Genomic DNA, 24,450 nt, shown 5'->3' with positions numbered 1-24,450 from the left:
TGGTATTGTAACAATTAAAAGTCTAGATCCATAACGTAATAATCCAAAGTCTAGATGGTCCATGGTATTGATAAACCATGGTAGTAGCCCATGGTATTATAATTTTCTTCCCTCCTCTCCCTCTCTATCTTTCGCTTGTGGGTATTGGCCCATGGTATTGTAAAAAAACCTACTTAGAAGTTAATAATATCCATGGTAAATATTCATAATTAAAACTCTTGTCATATTGTGAATATTAAATTTTTATGCGCTTATTAATTAAATTTATAGATGTAACACATCTATATTAATTGCTACAAATATATTGATTATATAAAATATAATATTACAATATTATATGTTACCCAATATTTATAACCACCCCCACCTAATTAGTAGTGGCCACGGGTGGGGAGAAATACTAATTAAAATGTAATATTATTAAATTTTACCTAATATACACCCTATCCTAAATATTAAATTCTACTCAATATTTCCCCTCACTCCTACTGATTTTATTGAGCACCTACAATTGAAAACAACAACGAAATACAAATTTACATACAAATTTACCTGAGTATTATTATTATTACAAAAAACGCCACGAAATTTACTTGGTTATTATTACAGGATATGTCCAATTGAATCTTTCGCTTCTGAATTGGAAGGAGTCTACTTGGTTGCTTGGGTAAAAATTAGAATAGAACTACATAAGAGCACTATTTGGGGCAGACAAGCCTTTGGCATTTGACATTTTCAATGATTTGGCAACATGGAGTCATGATGAATTCATTAATAAATATAAACCTAATTGATTTATTCGATTCAATTTAAATTTTATAACTATGTAAATATTAATGATAAATAATAATACACAATACCTTGTGCATTATTATGAGTATAATAAACAATACCTTGTTTATTATACTCAGATTCGTATCACTAAAATGAAACTTTTGCTTGTGTTCATTTATACAAACTACTATATTTGTGTGTGTCTAATGCTCTTATTGGGAAGGGCAATACAGTATGCAAGTATTAGGCAATCATAATTAATGTAGAATGAAAAGGAAAACTACTATATTTGTGTGTGTTTAATGCTCTTATTGGGAAGGGCAATACAGTATGCAAGTATTAGGCAATCATAATTAATGTAGAATGAAAAGGAAAATCGAGATAAAATATGCAATTCCATAAAATTAATTTAAGTTTGTACTAATAGATGGACTTGGCCATAAGCTAAGTGATCATGGGTCATATTGTTATTAGAGCCCAAGTTCCAAAACGTTTGGTGAACAACCCATATGGTAAACACTCATTATGGATACCAGAGGAGTGGAATGCCATTTTACAAGGTCTCAGAGAAGAGCAGTGTTATACTCGTAACACGATTATTGCTTGCAAAGTAAGGATTGAGTAAAAAAGAATTATATAAAACAAACCAAAAAGTGAACCACCTAATTATTTATACAACATTGACTCTTTTTCTTCATCTTCAAATACTCCAGATTTTTTTTAACATAACAATAGTTACACTATTTATTTTAATAGCATAAATGGATTATTTGATTTTGTTACCAGAAAAAATAAACATGGATAAGTTGGCCTTAAACCCTTTTGCATTTCCAAATAAATGAATAAAAATATTAATATGCATAAACACAAATTGCTTCATTACCTAATTATAATTATTTATTTATCTATTAATAAAACATTCACAGGAGTGCACCTTTACTTGCATTTTGATGAGTAGGTGAAAGTACATAACCAATCGAGATAGAATAGTTCCTCATCACATGTTGGCCTTTGTGAGTATTTAAAACATATTATATTTTTTTTGCAGTATGAATGTTTTCTAATAGTTTTTAAGAACTTTAATATCTTGCAATCTGAGAAGTTGAAAGTACATAACCAATCTATATAAAATAGTTACTTATCACATGTTGGTTTTTGTGAGCATTTAAAATATATTATAGTTTTTCTAACTAGGCTCGGTCTACGCTGAGGCTAACCCCAATGTTGGATGGAAGAATGATCTGTTCACCAATGAAATGTTATCACCAGTATTGTGCAAAGATTAATCGAGCTTGGATGCAGATACTTTAATTCCCCAAAAAATGTGTCCCATTCTCAACTTATCCCTATGAGATTTGAACCAATAACCTAATAAGAACCAAACCCCACAGAGTAATGTTCAACGCCTAATAAGTATAAAACGTATTATATATTTGTTATAAAGAAAGCAGAAGTGGATGTAGACTTAGAAATGTTTTATTTTTCACATGTCTTTATGTAAAATTTTAAATTTGTTATAACACGAGCAAAAGTGAAGATAGAGGGGGTGTTTTTGTTTATAACACGAGCACGTCTTTCCTGCACATGTATGCTTTAGCCAATGTTTCTGACTGACAATTTGATTTGTGCCCTACAGGGAATGGATGGACCCCGTTACTTATTTCATTCAATCTAAGTCCTGTAGTGTTTTTCATCCCGGTCTTTCAGCATTTCCTTCACCCTGGCTCCAGTGTCCCACTATAACTCACAGCATATATGTTTCACAGGAGTACATTGTAATACGTTTAGACATTGTAACTGGGTTTTATTGGCATGCATTCAATCAACTCATGTCCCTCTATGAGAGGCCCTGCACAACTAAAAAGGTCGACCACATTATCTCACAAAGTATAGCAGTGTTCACAAAGTATAGCAGTGTTCAAACTGACAGAGGAGCCTTGTTTGACAATCTCACGAACGGAGCCGGAGCTGTGTTCAGTATAAATATAGCAAATACGGCGGAGCGCTAGAGCCCTTTAGGTAAATGTAATGCGAATCTCTGTTGCATACAGTTCTTTCAATGAATCTCATATTTTTTAGGTTCTGTTGAATGCACTCTCTATAGCCCATGAATAGCAATGAAAATGGTAGTTTGTCTGAAGTTTTGCATACCAGTGATTGTAATATTAATTTCTTCACCCTCCAATTTTCCCAGCCGCCGCACTGTTCACGACCTGATCCGAAGCACTTTGTCTTTCGGGGTTCTTGGTAGTGAACAGACTCTAGAAAGCCACTCTCCACTCTGGGCTGCGAACAATGCTCAGAATTAGGGCTTTTCCTTTTGGCGATTAGTATAACGGAAAAACTGAACGCCCCATTATGATCAGCCACTTTCAATAGTATATGCAGGGAGATTGTAGGCCGAGGACAAGGAGGAAAAGCTCGAAGCTCTAAAACCTGGAGGTTTTTAGTGAGAAATTTGAGAGGTTTAGAAAAAGACTCATTCGCCTCGGAATTGCGTTGTAGTGCCCGCTAAATCTTGATTATCTGGTGCAAATCGCTGGGAACAGCACGCCTTTCATTCCCAAGGTAAAATTCTTCCGAATTGTCAGCATTAGATCTCGAATTTCGAGCTGGGAATTGCGTTCCAGAGTTTGAATTTGGGGTTTTGTGGAGGGTTTTAGCGTTAATTTTCCAGAGTTTGAATTTGGGGTTTTGTGGAGGGTTTTAGCATTAATTTTCCAGAGTTTGAATTTGGGGTTTTGTGGAGGGTTTTAGCGTTAATTTACGCATTTTACCCATCCTTTGCCACAAATTCTCAGCGTTTGTCGGAAATTGGGGATGAAAAATCTCTTCTTCGGAGAAATTAAGGGTTTAAGGCCGAGAATTCAGAGAATTCGCTATTTAAATGTACCCCGTGACTCCATTGGATGTCTGTCCATTTGGCCGTTGTGAAATTATTGTGAATTTATTTTTGCTATGGTTCCAATTCTGCTTCCCTTAGTTTAGAATTCAAAGATTTTTGCCATCGGTTGTCTTGTCCATCTGAAAGCCCGAGAATCTAATATGCAAGGTCCTCATACTCTACAAGATCATTGATCTATTCTACAAGTTCTACAAAAGAATGCACATAAGCTCGCAGTGAACCAGATTGTTGAATGCATATGATGGGCAGCCTATAGGAAAACCCGATATTGTATAAGCTACGATAGCGTTACTCCAAATTAATCTAAAGCTAATCAAATATAACCCCGAAAACCTTCAAAGATGTTTAACTGACCGAATTCGTGGGGTTTATAAGCTGTAACCATCTACTCAAAATTATTTTTTATAGACTGCCCTCGCAGAGTGTGCAGAGTTGTTAAATTTGGACAACTAGGTCCAAACTCCATGTTCTGATGCTCAGATTAAGAGGCTAATATTTTTGTTGGATTCCTCTTTCTGAGAGGTGTAAAATCCATATAAAAATAGTCTTAATCCGATGAGCAGAACTTATATTTTGAATTTATTATTCTTAATAAATTATATGTGCAAAGGTCAGCCAGTTTTGTAATGTAGGCTCACATGCCCAACAGATGTGTCACACACCCTCATTGATGGATATATATATACAGGAAAAGTTGGAGAGAATTTGATCACAAAAACAACTCACATCTTCCTCTCTCATCCTAAAAAGTACGAGCTACCTGGAGGACGAATTTCAGCCACACGTGGGAAGGACGAAGAGGATTTTTCTGCTGCTAGGGTTTCGCAGAAGTTTGACCAGCGTTGACTTTGGTCAACGCTTGGTCCAAACAAGCTGAAAACTTGTGGGAGGTTCGATTTTTGAAGGCCATACTACTTGGCACAAAATTCGAGGTCAAAGGGTTGACCGTTTTGCTGCTTCGTTGACTTTTAGCTTGCTGCCACTGCGTTGACTTTTTAGGACAGCGTTGACTTTTGTAGAACTGACTTGGGTTGACTCATCTACTGGTTGGAGGGTTGTTGTGACACATGCTGGGCTGGCTGACCAAAGGAGACTTTGCTGGTTGAAGCATCCTGTTGACCGCCGAAACAAACACATACATTTTTCTTGTTTCTGATTTGTCTTCTGTAAGATCTGCTTATATGTTCTATCTGCATTTTGCTTATCTACTTGTATGATTGCTGTGAGAAAAGTGAAATTGCTCTTAGCATAGAACATCTACAAAACTTTACATGGTATCAGAGCTGAGGTGAAGACAAACTCTATCTATAGCAATCATCATCGAAGGAAATGGATTCCTCTAAGCTTGAATTCAGGGAGAATGACAAGCTGACTGGAAGTGATGACTTCCATGCCTGGAAGATGTTATTAGATCTCAAATTAGAAGATCATGATCTCCTAGATCATGTGACAGGGAAGATTCAAGAACCTCCATCAAATGCCTCTGCTGCTGTTAAACACAAGTATAAGAAGGGAGAAATCAGAGCAAAACTGCTGATCAGGGAATCCATAAATAAGAGTCTGGTTGCCTACATATCTGAACTAGGCACATCCAAGGAGATGTATGACAAACTAATACTTATGTTCCGAGTAAACAATGTGAACCAAGTGCTATTCCTCAAGAACAAGTTGAAGAATATGAAGAAGGGCCGAGACGAGTCTATTCAAACTTTCTTTATGAAGTTGACCGAAACCAGGAACAATTTGCTAGCTATTGGGGAGACAATAGCTGATCATGAGATGGTTCTCACCGCACTTGGAGGACTTCCATATGAATGGCAAGTATTCACAACTACCATTCTCAACAATAATACCATCCCTAACTTTGATGAGCTTCTGTCTAGATGTATGCAAGAAGAAACAAGGATGAAGGAATTTGATAATGAAAGAAATGCTGCCTATGTTGCTCATTCCCGAAAGAAGAACTCTGGTGGTTCCAAGGACAAAGGAAGGACTAAGACTCAAAAGAAGGGTAAATGTTTCACCTGCCATAGGACTGGACACTATGCTAGAGAATGCCCCTTCCAGAAGAATTCTCCCGATAGTGACGACAACAACAACAACCGAAGGAATGGGAATCAAAGAAATGACAAATCCAAAGGAAAGAGGAAGGCTCACTTTGAAGGAAACCATCCACCTTCTAAAAGGACCAGAAATACCAGGTATGAGGAGTCTAATGTTGTTGATAAAAGAAATGAGTATATTCTAATATCTGCTCTCTCAGCTGCATCTCCGCCCGACACTATGGATGTCTGGCTAATCGATAGTGGTGCCTCAAGACACATCACTGGATTCAAGGAAGCACTTTCTGACATGGTTGAAAGGGATACTAATCTAGAAATTACCCTTGGGGATAATGCCACTTATCCTGTGAAAGGGACCGGGACTGTGACCCTCCACTTGTCTCAAGGACAAGTCCTCCATCTACAAGATGTACTCTATGTACCCAAATTGAAGAAGAACCTTGTGTCTGTATCTGCCATGGAAGACAAAGGATTCAGTGTAACTTTCTCTGATGGAAAGGTACTCATGTGGAAGAAGAGCTTCAAGGAAGCTATCTCAATTGGTTTTAGAGTTGGTACACTCTACCAGGTTGGAGGGAGTCCGTTGGGAGCTATGACTTGTGATCTAAGTCACATGACACGAGGACACGAGACACGGAGGACATGTAAATACGAGTATTCAATACGAAACGCAGCGACCTGGAAACAGGACACGGGGGACACGTTTTATATATATTTAATAAAAATATATATATATATATATACCGAAATATAGTTTTTTATCCATATTAATTTTTGAAGTGAAATATTATTTGTTGTTTTTTGATGCAAATTAATATTTCATATCAACCCCAAGGATGAAAGTTCATAGGAATCAGATCTGGGAAACATCTAGTAAGAGATGAAATTTTGGTTTTGCATTAATTGCCATAGACTGAAATTTCAATGGGATAGAGGTGAATTAACTTTCCCAAGGCCATTTTGTTTCTTCCTGAGAACATTGTTGATGTAATGGGTAATAAGAAAAACCCAGGATAGAGCTAAATCAGCCCAATGCTTGGGTGTCATTTCTGTTACAAGTTAGAATGAAGGTTTTTTTGTTTGTTTGTAAATCAGGTTATAGCTATGCTGCACTTTTAAAATAAAAGCTCCCAACTATTGTTGTTGCATTTATTGTGTTGATTTGCATCATGGGTGTTCAATGAGATTCGTTGGATCTAGTTTAAATGGCCAATAAATCTACTTCCTGGAGTTTGCAGTTATGGGAAAAAGCTTATAAACAACGCTCCCTTAGTGGCAAATCCATTTTCCCTAAGTTGTTTATCATGCAGAATTAAATAATGGTGCTTGTGGTTTAAAATATCACTTCTATGGCTAAAATCTATTGAATCCCCATGTTGTTTTGGCCTGTTGGTCACTCCCAAGCCTTTTTTAGTTTTTTGAAGCTACCACGATGCATCTTCTTGAACCTGCCTTTGCATTCCAAGACGATATCCGATTCGTTGAGTGTGTAGCCCCCAAGACCTGAGAGCTGGCCTGAATGTCTAAAGCAGTGTCGGAGGATTTCCTAAATCCTGACATTTGTCCTTGTTAGAGTAGGTACATCTCAGGGGACAATAGTTGGCATGTGACTTGTTAGTACCCTGAGGCATTCACTGGTGGTGGTTGAGGTATTACGTTTTCTGTGGAAGTTGGGCCTTATTTACCTATGATTCGGGCAGCTAGGCTTTAAATTACATTTTTTTGCGGGGTACGTATTCAACCTGTCGAAAAACGTTAGGGCCACGTTTTCTACCAACGAAATACGTGTTTTCCAAATGCAGGACACGACGAAAACCGGCGAATACGTTTTCCATTTTCTAGGACACGATAAAAACCGTATTCGACACGTATTAGGGCCGTTTTCGTGTCCAGTACGTAAAATACGGGACACGGGACCCTGGAGGACGTGTCCTGTGACTTAGCTTGTGATACTATCCGTCAAACCGAACTATGGCACCGAAGATTTGGACACCTTCATTACAAGGCTCTTCCCGAAGCAAGGAAGGTGGTGACAGGGATGCCTGATTTTGGAAATAATCATAAAGGTGTATGTAAGGGCTGTGCTGAAGGAAAACATACAAGGGGACCTTTCCCCTCAAGTGTCACAAAGACATCTGAGATATTGCAACTGGTCCATTCTGATCTTTCCGGTATGTTGCCTGTAACATCCCTGGGGGGATGTTCTTACTATATGACATTTACTGATGACTTCTCTCGCAAAACCTGGATATACTTCTTGAAGAAGAAGGATGAGGCTTTCATGTGGTTCCGTACCTTCAAAGCCTTGGTGGAAAATATGACCGGAAAGAAGATCAAGATTTTGAGGACTGACAATGGCACTGAATATGAGTCAAATGAGTTCAAAGACTTTTGCAGAGAAGCTGGCATTAAGAGGGAGACTACCACTGCATATACTCCTGAGCAGAATGGTGTTGCTGAACGCAAGAATAGGACTATTGTGGAAGCTGCCCATGCCATGCTATGTGACCAGGGTCTTCCAAAGTTTCTGTGGGGAGAAGCTGCAAATACTGCTGTGTACATTCAAAACCGATGCCCTCATTCCGCTTTGGACTCCAAAACTCCCGAAGAGGTTTTCTCTGGTAAGAAACCTGATGTCTCACATTTTAGAATTTTTGGATGTCCTGTCTATTTTCATGTGCCGAAAGAAAAGAGAAGTAAGCTGGACGCTATTGGGAAGAAAGGAATGTTTGTGGGCTACAGTGAGACTTCTAAGGCATATAGAGTCTATGTACCTGGTCAAAGGGAAGTAGAGATAAGCCATGATGTCACTTTTGACGAAGATGCTTCCCTGAAGAAAGTAGTAGATCTTCCTAGATCTGAAGAAAACCATGAAGAAAGACCTGGAAATCTGGAAGAACCCCAGGATGAGACTATGCTTGATGTTGAAGAGCCAATGGACCCTATTGATCCTTCCCCTTCTCTAGGAAAGAGGCCATCATGGCTCAGGGACACCCTCGAAGATGCTGAGGGTCATGCTGCCCCAAGGGGAACATTCCGAGAAAGCAAGAAGCCGTGTAGATACCAAGGGTATCTAGCTGCCATGAGTACTATTATACAATCTGAACCTGGATCTTTTGAAGAAGCCATCAAGCATCAAGTCTGGAAGGATGCTATGCATGAAGAATATGAGGCTATTATGAAGAATGATGTCTGGGATGTGGTCCCGAGACCGAAGGACAAATCTGTTGTCACCGCTAAATGGCTCTACAAGATTAAACATGGATCTGATGGGAGTGCTGAAAAGTTTAAGGCAAGATTTGTTGCCCGTGGCTTCTCTCAAAAGGAAGGAATTGACTATGACGATATATTTGCACCTGTGGCTCGATATACCACCATCCGATCCATCATAGCCCTTGCTGCTACGCAAGGATGGAGTCTTCATCAGATGGATGTCAAGACTGCTTTTCTGCATGGTGCAATAAAGGAAGAGGTGTATGTAGAACAACCTCTGGGATTTGAAGTTCAAGATCGAGACACTTATGTTTGCAGGTTGAAGAAAGCCCTCTATGGGTTAAAGCAAGCACCCAGAGCTTGGTATGAGAGGATGGATAGTTACTTGATGAAGCTGGGCTTCACTCGAAGCAATGCTGATCCAAACCTTTACTTTAAGGTTGAGGAAGGAAAGCCTCTCATTCTAGTGCTGTATGTGGACGACCTCTTCCTGACAGGTGATGACCCTCTCATTCATCAATGTAAGAGGGAGCTTGTTGCTGAGTTCGAGATGAAAGACCTAGGACTGATGCACTATTTCCTAGGCCTGGAGGTCTGGCAGAGACTTGGAGAGATTTTCCTTTCTCAAGGAAAGTATATTGTGAAGCTTCTGGAAAGATTTGGGATGGTGGACTGTAAGTCCGTGTCGACACCAATGGAACTCAACTTTAAGAAGTTGAGTGGCAGCGCTGCAGGGCCTATCTTGGCCAATCCTACTGAGTATCGTCAACTCATAGGAGCTTTGATGTTCTTAGTGAACACCCGTCCGGACATATGTTTTGCAGTGAATACTTTGAGTCAACAAATGGTTGAGCCTCATCATTTTCACTGGGTTGGTGCCAAGAATCTTTTGAGATATCTTCGGGGCACGATAAACCATGGGCTGAGATACACTGCCGGGAGTGTGATACTCCGGGGATATACTGATGCCGATTGGGCTGGCAGTGTGGTGGATTGTAAGAGCACATCTGGATGCTGTTTCAATCTTGGTTCTGCTTCGATCTCATGGATGAGCAGGAAGCAGAAGTCGGTGGCTTTGAGCACCGCGGAGGCCGAATACATTGCTGCTAGTATGGCCTGTTGTGAAGCAGTTTGGTTGAGGAAGCTCTTTAGTGAGCTGTTCCAACATGTGCTAGATACCACTGTAATACTCTGTGATAATCAGAGTGGGATTCGTATGACTGAGAATCCTGTGTTCCACGACCGATCCAAGCATATTGATATCAGGTACCACTTTATCCGGGATATGGTACAGCGAGGCGCCGTAAGGCTCGATCATATAGGAACTGATGAGCAGGTCGCGGATATTCTCACTAATCCCTTGGGGAAGGTCAAGTTCCTAACCTTCCGTGAGAGTCTTGGTGTCGTGGAAAGACCCTATGATGTGGGTCCTGTTGGACAATGAGCTCTGGGAGCTCTGGGGGGCTTTGGGGATAGCTTCTCGGAGCTATAAGCACTCATAATGCTTCTGCCCCACCCTTGTGATTATTGAGCTGGTTCGCCACTCATTTAATCTGTGCCCCGTATGCATCCTACCCATTGAGTTCAGGGCTCATGGGAAGTACCTCTCATTTGGCCAATGAGGTGTGGAAAAGCTAGAGACTATTAGCAAAGACTGATGGACGCATCAGAGATTGCCGTACTCTCTATCTAGGATGGCATGGTCCAACCACTTGATCTGGGATCAAGATTTGTGAGGTCTGGGACCTCTGGACTGATTATGTCAGTCGGGGAATGATGTCTTTGTGACTGACCCACTTCTGTTCTGAAATAAAGAAGCCAGCAAAGCAAGTTTCGGCGGGATGACTCACGATGTTAATTGCACTAATAGATGGAGTTCTCCCTAGTTGAGAGGGAGTGTTAAATTTGGACAACTAGGTCCAAACTCCATGTTCTGATGCTCAGATTAAGAGGCTAATATTTTTGTTGGATTCCTCTTTCTGAGAGGTGTAAAATCCATATAAAAATAGTCTTAATCCGATGAGCAGAACTTATATTTTGAATTTATTATTCTTAATAAATTATATGTGCAAAGGTCAGCCAGTTTTGTAATGTAGGCTCACATGCCCAACAGATGTGTCACACACCCTCATTGATGGATATATATATACAGGAAAAGTTGGAGAGAATTTGATCACAAAAACAACTCACATCTTCCTCTCTCATCCTAAAAAGTACGAGCTACCTGGAGGACGAATTTCAGCCACACGTGGGAAGGACGAAGAGGATTTTTCTGCTGCTAGGGTTTCGCAGAAGTTTGACCAGCGTTGACTTTGGTCAACGCTTGGTCCAAACAAGCTGAAAACTTGTGGGAGGTTCGATTTTTGAAGGCCATACTACCTGGCACAAAAATCGAGGTCAAAGGGTTGACCGTTTTGCTGCTGCGTTGACTTTTAGCTTGCTGCCCCTGCGTTGACTTTTCAGGACAACGTTGACTTTTGTAGAACTGACTTGGGTTGACTCATCTACTGGTTGGAGGGTTGTTGTGACACATGCTGGGCTGGCTGACCAAAGGAGACTTTGCTGGTTGAAGCATCCTGTTGACCGCCGAAACAAACACATACATTTTTCTTGTTTCTGATTTGTCTTCTGTAAGATCTGCTTATATGTTCTATCTGCATTTTGCTTATCTACTTGTATGATTGCTGTGAGAAAAGTGAAATTGCTCTTAGCATAGAACATCTACAAAACTTTACAAGAGTGATTATAGAGATTTAATTCTGCAAGCTTATCCTTTATTTCAGGAAAAGAAGTTTCTTTTTAATGTTGTAAATTGAAATCATATTCATAAACAAAAATGTTCTGAAACATAAAGATAAATTACTTAAATTCAAGGATGAGAGTTTTAATCAACAATGAGATTTTGAAGGTATGCGATATCATTCTAATGCATGGTAGAGAATCTAATTATTAGTTCTCCACCAAATAACCAAGGCATTTGCAAGGGATGAATCCAACCGAAATAGATATTAAGAGGGCATTACTTCAAAGTGAAGGTTTCTATTTTCGAGTTTCCCAGAAAATTTAAATAAAATTCAATTTGTGATTTCTGGAATTGTGATGGTTTATTATTTTTATTATTACAATAATATCATCAAAGTATACCCTAATGTATCTTTGTCATTTCCATTACGATGACCAGTTAACCGTCACAATCAGAGAGAAGAAAAACAAAATTCCAAAAAATTATTAATTTGTTTGTATAAAAAGGAACATCTTCTGAATTATTAATTTATTGGTATAAAAAGGAACATCCGTGAATAAAATGTTAAATCTTTTTGCATATGAGATCTATTTTTTTCTTGAAAATTCACTTCGTGCGATGGAATAATGGATACAAAACACAATTCCTCCTCCTTTCTGGGATAAATTTCATATGTATTTGCCTTTTTTATTATTTGTTAACACCTAATCCTCTGCGATTGGGTGAATTTGGAATGTGAACAGTCATCAGAAGATGAACTGAGCAGTCACATTCTTTGTATATAACAATAGCAACCTAATGAAATAAATCAAATCAGTTTTCTGCCAAATTGGAGTTACTCCTGGCCTGACATGGTATCGGAGCCAGTTCTCAAAATAGTTGTAACTCCCTTCATTTTTGCTATTGTGGGCTGTACGCTGGTCTGAGCACTGTCCTCTGTCGTTCTGACCTGAGCTCTGTCCTCAAACGCCTCTGTCGTTCTGTCCACTGAGCGCTGTCCTCAACGCCTCTGTCCTCACTTCTCCGGTTTTTCATTGTGATACCGGTCTGCCTTACCGTTTATTTTTTTTGAAAACCATAGGCCACCGTGGAAGCGGAGCATCGAATCCGGCGGATACTTCTTGCAGAGTTATTCAATTTTCGGCCTTCTTGCAGAGAGGTATTCATTTTTCAAATTTTTTTCATTGAAAGGAATATGAAGGACGCTCTCCAGCTGCAGTCAAACTCCAGTTCTCCAAGCGATTCAAACTGAAGATTTGAAGCTTACCACTATCTGAAGAAGCTTGCTAGCCGAGACATTGTACCCCTGCTCGAAGTGACTTCAATCCAATCAAAGGTTAAGAGTATTGTTTCATGTGTGTGAGGACGTTTCTTTGCATAACAGAGGAAAGATTGACTGTGTATCTCCCATACCACCGGTTCTCAAACAGTTGCAATACCATCGTTAACCCCGCAATACCGCCTCTCCAAACCACGCTGTCCTGTGATACAACGTTGTCATATTTTATGAACATTGTTATATGGTAATGGTATCGACTGTGTTATGGTATTGGTATCTTAAGCTCGTCTATTTGAACGCTGTCCCATATGTTTTAACGCTGTCTATTGAACGCTCATTCTGATTTATGATACCTTAAGCTCGTCTATTTGAACGCTGTCCCATATGTTTTAACGTTGTCTATTTGAACGTTGTCCCATATGTTTTAAACGCTGTCCGATATGTTTTTAAACGCTGTCCCATTGTTAAACAATATGTATACATTACTGTGTGCATCTCTTAAGAGTGACTTCTATGAGCAGTCCTAGACGCATGTTTAGTACACACTTGTGGCTAATGGTTTTAAAGCCTTAAAGTAGTGGAAAGATTCGGTCTCCATATTTTTAACGCTGCCATATGTTTTAACGCTGGAAGGAAGTCTTGTTGCGTGGACTCTAATTCTCTTTGTCAAGCACTTTGGAAGAGCACCAGGTGTTCCGCACAGCCACACTAAACCATATGTTCGATCATAGGGTAGGAAATTTGAGATGGCTCGTGGTAAGAGAAACAGTCGTGGCTTCAAGGTATTGAGAATCAAAGGGATTTATGGTGATCTTTTTAGTCTTTTCAGTGAACTTTGAAATTGTAATACCGTTGCTGCTCCAACTTTGTAGAGCTCGCGGTTGATGTCGTTGCTGCTCCAACTTTGTAGAGCTCGCGGTGAATGATTGATTATTTTTAAACAACCAAAATTATTTCCCACGGAAATTTTTTTGAGTACAATTTCACTGTATATCAACAGAAGTTTTTTTTATCAGCAGAAGTATTTTTTTTACAGAATGCATTCAATCATCTCTATGGTAGGAATAGTTCTCACTGGCAAGGAGAACTATCCTGAATGGTCCCGGATGATAAAACACACCCTCATCTTCAATGAGTTGTGGAAAGGAGTGTGTGTCGGAGAAGGAGACAATGACCCAGTGCAGCCTACATCAGAGAAAGAGCTCGTCATTTGGGAAAACAAGAATAGCAAAGCCTATGCATTAATCGCAGCATCTGTAAATGAAGAGGTGAGTCGCCATATTTCGTCATATTCAACTGCCTTTGAAGCTTTACAAAAGCTGAAAGAACTCTATGACTCACATTCTGCACTTGAAGTTGTTCAGCTCATGATTAAACTCTTCACTCTTGAACTGAAAAATAATGATCCTCTTGCTCTTGCATCTGAAGTAAAATCTATAATGCATGATATCAAATCCACTAAGGTTGAGCTGGATATCCCTCTTATTGCTTTTCTCAAGGCACTCTATCTTACTTACTCCAATTATCTTGAATCTTTACGAGCAAATGGAAATCTTAAAGATATAACCTTTGACTTTCTTGTGAAAAGTTTGTTGAAAGAGAGAAAGCCTTTGGAAAGAAGACAGCCCCTGAATCTTCTGAAGAGACGATGTGCCTTGCTCATAAAGAAAAGCATCCTGCTCAAGATTCTACAAGAGGAAGAGGTGGACGAAGAGGAAGAGGAAGATACTTCAGAGGCAGGGGGGGCAGACATTCTCAAGGAGAAAAGGCAGACTTACATTGCATTCGCTGCAAAAGAAATGGATCACATGATGCCTCTACATGCAAGCTACCATGGGACAAAATTGAGCAGAAAAGAAACCAACAGAAAGGTAAAACTGATGATACAGACAAAGGTAAAGCACCTGAATCCGCTCACTATATTGAGGCACAATGTAACATTGGAGTAAATGAAGATTTGTTTAATGCTTCACTTGCTTCTTCGAAAAATGATTGGTTGCTTTATTCAGGAGCAACCTGTCATATGACTCATAGAAAATATTTTTTTGAAGATTTCACTGATAATGTTGATGGAGCAGTATACTTTGCAGATTAGTCAAAAATCAAGCCATCAGGGCTTGGCACAATCAGGCTTAAACTGCCTGGTCTTCCAGACTTTCTTCTGGATCATGTTCTATATCTCCCACAGCTCAAGAGAAACTTGCTATCCTTGGTCCACATCTGCCAGCAAGGTCACTCCATTCATATGTTTGATGGCAAGCTTGAGGTAAGAAAAGCTTCTGACCACTCACTTGTCATGAGGGGAATAGAAGAAGAAAGACTTCTCAAACTGCAAGGAACCTCTGCTCATGCACAACATTTCTCATATATTTCTCATCATGAAGAAGGTACACTTCCATCAAGTTTATTATGGCATGCTAGATTTGGACATTTAAACTATGACAGTCTCCGCTTATTGAAGAAAAATGGTGTTGCTGGTTTGCCTACAATTCCTAGGAAACATAAGCAATGTGATGCTTGCATTCTAGGAAAGCATAACAAACAGTGTTTTCATGATTCACATTCAAGAGCACATAGGAAGCTTGAAATCATTCATTCAGATTTATGTGGTCCAATGCCTGTTCCTTCTGCAAATGGAAATAAATATATCATGACATTTATTGATGATTACACCAGAATGTGTTGGGTTTATTTATTGAAGAACAAATCTGATGCCTTTCAAACATTCAAGAATTTTCATAAATGGATTGAAAATGATGCACAATCTCATATTGGGTCTATTCGCACTGATAATGGAAAAGAATATACATCAAATGAATTTGAAAACTATCTTCGCCAACATGGGATCAAACATCAAACAACTGTGCCTTATAATCCCCAATAGAATGGTGTAGCTGAAAGAATGAATAGGACAATCTTGAATATGGTACGATCCATGCTTTTCTTCAAAAATGTAAAGATAATGTTTTGGGCTGATGCTGTTCTATGTGCTGCATATATAAAGAATAGATGTCCATCTAATGCTATAAGAAACAAGACTCCTTATGAATTGTGGTATGGACATGTTCCTTCGGTAAAACATCTCAGGGTCTTTGGTTCCACCTGTTATGCTTTGATACCAAAGGTTCATAGAAACAAACTTGGTGCTAGAAGTCGTAAGTGTATCTTCTTGGGGTATTCAAACACCTCCAAAGCATACCGCCTCTATGATGAAGTAAATAAAAAGTTTGTTGTATCTAGAGATGCAATTTTTCTTGAATCATCCAAATCTGACAATGTTGTTGAGCGACAACTTGATCGCTTGGATAGATTCACAAAAACGAAATCATTTCAAGAATTTGATAATCAGATTCCACATCTTGAAGGGGGGATTCCTATACTAGATCAACATGTGGAATCTTCTTCTGAAGAACACTCTCCCCCGACTGAAACTCCAACAATGGATGATGCTTTAAGTGATGTAATTGATAGAATTGGGAGACTCAATCTTGATTCAGTCCCAACTCAATCAACAGAGCAGCTTGGACCATCTCAGAAAGGTCCCCCAAAGTGGCTGACAAAGACACTTGAAAGTGTTCATCCTGATGAAATTGGAAAAACAGGAACCAGAAATTCAAACCGACAAAATGAAGGTGATGTAGATGACTCTAATTCACCTGTTGATATGGATGTTTCTTATGATTGTGAATTGAACTTGTCTACAGATTTTGAACCAACTTCCTTCAAAGAAGCTGCTTCTCATGATAAATGGAAAGAAGCGTGCAAAAGGAGTATGATGCCCTCATAAAGAACGACACTTGGAAGCTGGTTGATCCTCCATTTGGAACCAAACCAATTGGCTGCAAGTGGGTCTACAAGAACAAGTACAAAGCTGATGGCTCACTTGATAAGCACAAAGTTAGGCTTGTGGCAAAAGGTTTTGCACAGAAGGAAGGGGTCGATTATGAGGAAACTTTTGCCCCCACAGCAAAATGGGCCACCATCCGGACACTCTTTGCACTAGCAGCTCAGAACGGTTGGAAAGTCCATCAAATGGATGTAAAAACTGCCTTCTTGAATGGAGATCTAAAAGAGAATGTTTTTATGTCCCAGCCTGAAGGATTTGCTGTGAAAGGACATGAACAAAAAGTATGCAAACTTGTGAAGTCCTTGTATGGCCTCAAACAAGCACCGCGAGCCTGGTATGAAAAACTAATAGAGCATCTTCTGAAACTCAACTTCAATCATTTTGATCTTGATGATGCAACTTTATTTGTCAAGAAAGTTGGCAAAACAGTTGTATATTTTGTGGTATATGTAGATGATCTTTTAATGACAGGGAACAATGAAAGCTACATTGCATCCATAAAGAAGGAATTGGGGAAAAGTTTTGAAATGACTGATTTGGGCTATGTTCATTACTATCTTGGCATTGAAGTAACCCAACATCCAAAATCCATATTTCTTTCTCAAAAGAAATACATTGGAGATTTGTTAAACAGATTTGGCATGACAGAGTGCAATCCTCTTTCTACTCCAATGGAACAAAACTTAAAGCTCACATCTATTGAAGGAAAGGAATTTGAGGATTCAACAAAGTATAGACAGCTTGTAGGAAGTCTCATCTACCTCACTACTACCAGACCAGACATTTCATTTGCTGTTGGAATCCTCTCCAGGTTTATGCAAAAGCCTTGTGAGGGACATTGGTTTGCTGCAAAAAGAGTTCTAAGGTACTTGAAGGGAACTCAAGACCTTGGAATCAAGTATACACAGGTGGACGACTTCATCTTGATTGGATACTCTGATTCAGACTTCGATGGAGACAAAGAAACTGGGGTATCTACTTCAGGATATGCTATGAGTCTTGGATCAGGAGCTATCTCTTGGAGATCACGCAAACAATCAGTTCCAGCAGATTCCACAACAGAAGCAGAATACGTGGCAGTAGCTGAAGCAACGAAAGAAATTGTGTGGCTCAGGAAAATTCTTGAAGATTTGCAGGTAAAACAAGTACAATCAACTCCACTCATGATTGACAACACCTCTGCAATAAAGTTGGCCAAGAACCCAAAGTTCCATGATCGCACAAAGCACATCAATACTAAATATCATCTGATCCCACATCATGTTGAGGCCAAAACAATCCATCTCCGTCATTGTTCCACAAATGAGCAAATTGTAGACATCTTCACCAAAGCGCTTGGAAGAGAAAAGCTTGAAAGATTCAGAACGATGCTTGGACTCACCAACATTCCTTCAGATTAAGGGGGGGAATGTTGACACCTAATCCTCTGCGATTGGGTGAATTTGGAACGTGAACAGTCATCAGAAGATGAACTGAGCAGTCACATTCTTTGTATATAACAATAGCTACCTAATGAAATAAATCAAATCAGTTTTCTGCCAAACTGGAGTTACTCCTGGCCTGACATTATTATCTAAATTTCTAGATATATATGCATTTTTTGTTTTGTTTCTGTTTCACTGTTTTTATGGTTTAGCAAACGTTGTGAGTAAGCATAATGAACATGCATTTAGCAATGGATTTTATTTCGCGAGATTTTCTCAAATCTTCTATTCCTTTGGTGTATTTTTTCATCAAGATTTCTTAATTTTTAATGTTTATTTCTTTACATAAAACCATTTTTCATTACATGAGACAAGAAACGTGTGAGATTTATTTCTTCATTATTGAAATACATTTCAGTTTCTTTGTCTTTACATATAAACCACTCTTCATTATTTTCACTTTGAATGAGTGGACAAAGTGGATCCATTTAACAAATTTGTGTGGACAACTTTCTTTCTTCTTGGTAGAGTATTTGGATTTTGCTCTATGTATGTGCATAATTCTTCCCAAAGGCATTTTGTTTGTGTAATTGGCTTGCTTCTCCCTCCCTAAGTATTGAATGCGGTTGGGTAGAGAAGCATTGTCAAATGGTAGGGGATAGTCATGTTATTGCCTTGGTCATTAGCAAGCTTCGTAGATGCTTGGCCACCTATAGAGGTTTCTTGATTTTGGGTAATTAACTTACTCTAAAATGAAATAAGACATTCAATGTGTTCCATGTAATATAGATATAAACAAAACATCTAAAGAAAAGTAATTGCACAATGATCCAGTCCAAGAAAACAAGGTTTTCCACAAACCAATTAAGCCTTTCAACCTTTTCAGCTTATTTGTGCAAAGTTTCAACCAATTAACATTTCATTGAGTATGTGTTTACAAATCATTGATTTTGGGATTGTTAAATTATGGTATATTCTATGCTTAGAGCAGTTTACTACTTTTCTTCTTATTAGCCACAGATTAGCAATCACATATATATTAAGTAAAGTGCAGATAGAACATTAAATGATCAACAGAAAACAAGCCAAGACAAGAGATGCAAGATGTGGTGGCTAGCCAGGGACAAACCCCAATGCGGGGAAACCCTTTGATCAAATCTTCTTTTATCTTCAATAGTTCAGCAGAGAGAAATAGTACAAAATCAGAATTTTGTAATTTTATATCAGCAGCAACAAACCCTAGATCAACAAAGTCAAACTTGGTCAAATGAGCTGAAATTGACCTCCAATATGCTTGGTCAATTTCTAGTCAACTAGCCCTTGAACAACCTTAAGAAGCAGTGCTTGAACAACCCCAAAAACATAGTCAAACTGTTGTTGACTGAAGTCAACTTGTTGCCAAAACTAGGGCAGTCAATGTTGGTCAAACCTGTGGATGGATTGCCTCGATTTTTGTGCCAAAATCTGCGGCCTGCCTAGGAGAGGCAGCCACACCAAAACCGCACCCTTGATGAGTCAACGCTTGGTCAACATAGGTCAAAGATGCCTTCAGCTGCCTCAGTCAAACTCGGTCAACGCAGTAAAAAATTTCTGTCCTCTTTCAGCCTGCGTCTTCTTGCTTCCCACATGTGAGAGATCCTCTTCCTTGTGTATACCCAATCATACAAGGAGAGAGAGAAGAATGAGAGATGATGAGATGATTTGAAATGAATCAGTCTCACTTGTATTTATATGATTTGTGACACACATTTAGTCGCTGGCCGACCTTGACAATTTGTCAAGTAATTACAAATAAATTCATATCTCCATAAATACTTGTTGGAATCGGATGATCTTTAGATCAATCCTACACCTTTCGACAAGAGGAATCTAGGAAGAATATCAGCTGTCATAAATGAGGTGACCCACATGGAGTTTGGCCCCAGTTGCCAATTATAACACTCCCTCTCAACTAGGGAGAACTCCACCTACAATTCATTTGACCGTTGCTACTATCCCAACCATCAAATGCACTGCTCTGCACTGCTTTGCTCTGCTCGAACTATGAAGAAGAAGAAATGATCGAGGATGTATCATACCATCCTCCACTGACCCGAAGTCAGTCTCAGAGTGTGTCATACCACTCTCACTGATCCCAGATCAGTATCATTGATCCCAGATCAATGGAGGTCATCCTAGCATAGGGAGTATGGTAGATACAACGATGCATCCATCGATAGTACTACTAATGGTCCCTAACCCTATTTCCCTACTCATTGGTCAGATGAGAGGTACTTCCCATGAGTCCCAGACTGCATGGGTAGGATGCCTCGACAGGAGAACTAATCATCTTGTCCACAGGAGAACGAATCATCCTGTCCAACAGTCGCCACGGAGAACTAATCATCCTGTTTATAGTTGCCACGGGATAACTAATCATCCTGGCCCACAGGAGAACTAATCATCCTGTCCTAGATTCGCCACGGAGAACTAATCATCCTGGCCATAGGAGAACTAATCATCATGTCCTACAATTGCCACGAAGAACTAATCATCCTGGCCCACAGGATAACTAATCATCCTGTCCTACAGTCGCGACGGGGTGTCACAGGGGAAGGTTGAACCTTTCACCTTGTACATAGTGCACCACCAGGGGATGGTGAGTCGCCCTGTGGTCGCATGTTGCTCCAAGAAGTACCCCACACCCCCCTTGGAGCTCTTAGAGCTCAATACATCATACTCGACCCTCATAAGAGGGTCTTTGAACGACATCAAGTCGTTCTCGGAAAGTAAAGAATTTGACCTTTCCCAGGGGCTTCGTCAAAATGTCGTCAACCTGTTCATTTGTATTGATATGTTGGAGCCTTATTGCTCCCTGTTGCACCATATCCCGAATATAGTGGTACCTGATATCAATGATATCAATATGCTTGGAGCGATCATGAAATACGGGATTCTCCGATAAACGAATCCCGCTTTGGTTGTCACACAAGATCACGGTGGTATCCAATGTAAATCCAAACAGCGCACTGAAGAGCTTTCGCAACCAGACCGCCTCACAAGAGGCCCTACTAGCAGCAATATACTTTGCCGCGGCGGTGCTCAAAACCACCGACTTTTGCTTTCTGCTCATCCAAGATATCGAGGCAAATCCCAAAGAGAAACAGCCCCTGGAAGTGCTCTTTCGGTCCACCACACTGCCTGCCCAATTTGCATCGATATATCCCTGTAGTCTCACATCTCTGGCAGTGTATCTCAACCCATGAGTGATTGTGCCACAAAGATATCTCAACAGATTCTTGGCACCAATCCAATGTGAGTGGTGAGGCCCAACCATATGTTGACTCAACGTGTTGACTACAAAACATATATCTTGACGAGAGTTTAGCAAGAACATCAATGCTCCGATGAGTTGACGATACTCGGTAGCATTTTCGTAAAATGGGTCCGGCAACACTACCGCTTAACTTCTTAAAGTCAAGCTCCATCAGGGTAGTCACGGGCTTGCAGTCCACCATACCGAATCTCTCCAATATCTTCACTACATATTTTCCTTGAGATAGGAAAATCTCCCCTGGCTTCTGCTAGACTTCTAGTCCTAGGAAATAACGCATTAATCCTAGATCCTTCATCTCAAATCTAGAAGCCAACTCCCTCTTACATTTGTGAATGAGAGGGTCTGCACTTGTCAGAAAGAGGTCGTCAATGTACAACACCAGTATGAGAGGATTGTCATCTTCAACCTTAAAGTAAAGGTTAGGGTCGGCTTCACTCCTAGTGAATCCCAACTTCATCAAGTAGCTATTGATCCTCTCATACCACGCTCGGGGTGCTTGCTTCAGCCCATAGAGGGCCTTCGTCAACATGCACACATGAGATTCTCGATCATGAATCTCAAATCCTTCGAGTTGCTCCACATAGACCTCTTCTTTGATCGAACCATGCAAGAACGCGGTCTTGACATCCATCTGATGCAGGTTCCATCCTTGCGAAGCAGAAAGGGCTATGATCAAGCAGATGGTGGTATATCGGGCAACAGGTGCAAATATCTCGTCATAGTCTATAACTTACTTATGAGAGAAGCCACAAGCGACAAAACGAGCCTTATACTTTTTCGTACTTCCATTAACTACATGCTTTATCTTGTAAAGCCATTTCGAAGTGACAACTGCTTTGTCTTGGGGTCTGGGGACCACATCCCAAACATCGTTTTTCATGATGGACTCATATTCCTTAGTCATAGCATCCTTCCATACTTGATGCTTGACAGCTTCTGCGAATGACGAAGGCTCATTTTGGATGATCGTGCTCATGATGATCAAGTATCCCTGATACCTGGTCGGCTTCTTACTTTCCCGGAAGGTTCCCCTGGGTGCTATGTGCCCTTTAGCATCATCAAGTGTCCCCCTAAGCCATGAAGGCCTCTTCCTAGAAGAGGAAGGGATCAATAGGATCCATAGGTTCTTCCACATCGGGCATCGTCTCATCTTCCTTTTCCTTTGGTTCCCTGGTGTCAGCTTCTTTAGATCCCCTTTGAGTAGGAAGATTGTCAACTTTGCTAAGTGCCATATCTTCGTCAAAGGTGATATCATTACTAATCTCGATTTCCCTTTGACCAACCACATATATTCTATAGCCCTTAGTGTTTTCGCTATAGCCCACAAAGATTCTTTTCTTTCCAGATGCACCCAATTTATTCCTCATCTCCTTCGGCACATGAAAATATACCGAACTTCCAAAATTTTGTAAATGAGATATGTTAGGTTTCTTACCAGTGAACATCTCTTTGGGAGTCTTAGAACTCAATGCTTGATGAGGGCATCGGTTTTGCACATATACGACGATATTCACAGCTTCGGCCCATAGAAACTTTGGAAGTCTTTGATCGTGAAGCATAGCATGGACGACTTCCACAATCGTATAATTCTTCCTTTCCGCCACACCATTTTGCTCAGGAGTATATGGTGTAGTCTCCCTCTTAATGCCAACCTCTTTGCAAAAGTCATGGAATTCATTGGATTCATACTCAGTCCAATTATCAGTCCTTAAGATCTTGATCTTCTTTTTGGTTTGATTCTCGATCAAGGCTTTGAAGTGATGAAACCAACTGAACATTTCATCCTTCTTTTTCAAGAAGTATATCCAAGTTTTGCGAGAATAATCATCTGTAAAAGTGAGGTAATATAAATATCCTTCCAAAGAGTTCACAGGCATCATCCCAGATATGTCTGAGTGAACCAACTGCAATATATTGGAGGTCTTGCTTTGGCTTGAGGGGAATGGTCCCATTTTGAGCTTTAATTCGGCACATCCAGGACATACACCTTCTTGCTGTACTCGGAACTCGGGCATCCCTGTCACCATTTGTCTTGCAATGGGTAGAGCTTTATAATGAAGGTGAGTAAACCTCCAATGCCATAGTTTGGACTGAAGTGATGTGTCATAATACATGACACCTAGCGGACTTTGTTCGACCTGATATAATGAATCGACTCGAAACCCAAGAGTGAAAGCTTCCTTAAAATTCTTTTTCCATACACGTACCTTGCCATCGATGAAGGTTACCTTGTAGCCTTTGTCCTCCGTTGCCGAAACAAACACCAGGTTCTTTTTGAGATCAGGTACATATAGGACTTCTTGCAAATGAATTGTATTACCCTAATTCAATTGAAGAGTGACATTCTCTACGCCTTTCACGGGATATTTTGCATTGTCCCCAAGAACAATTTCCAGGTTGGTCTCCTTTTCTATCAGATTGGAGAGAGCTTCTTTGTAACCAGTGAAGTGCCTTGAGGCACCACTATCAATAAGCCAATTTCCCAGTGAGTTCGGGGGAGCAGTAGTAGAGAGGGTTGCTGGTAGGCAATATTCATCTTGCTTGTTGTTAACAACATTAGATTCATACCTGGAGTTTCTTGCCTTTTTGAAGTGTTGTCCTCTTCCTTGATTTCTGACATTTCTTTTACCTCTGTCATTGGACCTGCCATTCCTTTAATTGCCTTGAGAATGATTTTGGTCACCGTCATGGTGTGAATCCCTTTTATCAGGGCACTCCCTCACATAGTGGCCCATTTTGTTGCAATTGTAACACCGACCTTTTCTTCCACCCTTAGGTCCAGCCTTTCCTTTGGATTTAGCCCCAGAATTGTTTTTTCTTTGAGCATGAGAAGAAAAGGCAGAGGGATGGCCTTTAAGTGTGGGCATTTCTTGCTCTTCCATCCTT

General features: G+C 39.9%; 1 protein-coding gene across 6 annotated transcripts in view; it reads left to right on the top strand.

Annotated features, from left to right (window-relative positions):
• The first annotated feature begins 2,325 nt into the window (after positions 1 to 2,325).
• The window catches only part of LOC149240730 (uncharacterized), a 93,945-nt gene continuing 71,820 nt past the window's right edge, over positions 2,326 to 24,450 (top strand). For 5 of the 6 annotated variants that reach the window (XM_089373790.1, XM_089373788.1, XM_089373791.1 and 2 more), the window contains exon 1: positions 2,326 to 2,793. The gene's annotated coding sequence lies outside the window, so the exon portion shown is untranslated. Of the gene's footprint in view, positions 2,794 to 2,968; positions 3,343 to 24,450 lie in introns of all 6 variants that reach the window. The other variant, XM_089373789.1, reaches the window with a different exon arrangement.

The sequence above is a fragment of the Pinus tabuliformis genome, chromosome 8, assembly GCF_031772625.1.
Source record: "Pinus tabuliformis cultivar Carrire ecotype Pingquan chromosome 8, CPIR1, whole genome shotgun sequence".
Classification (NCBI taxonomy): domain Eukaryota; kingdom Viridiplantae; phylum Streptophyta; class Pinopsida; order Pinales; family Pinaceae; genus Pinus; species Pinus tabuliformis.
Note: the sequence above shows the minus strand (reverse complement) of the source record. Positions and strands in the feature narration are given on the sequence as shown.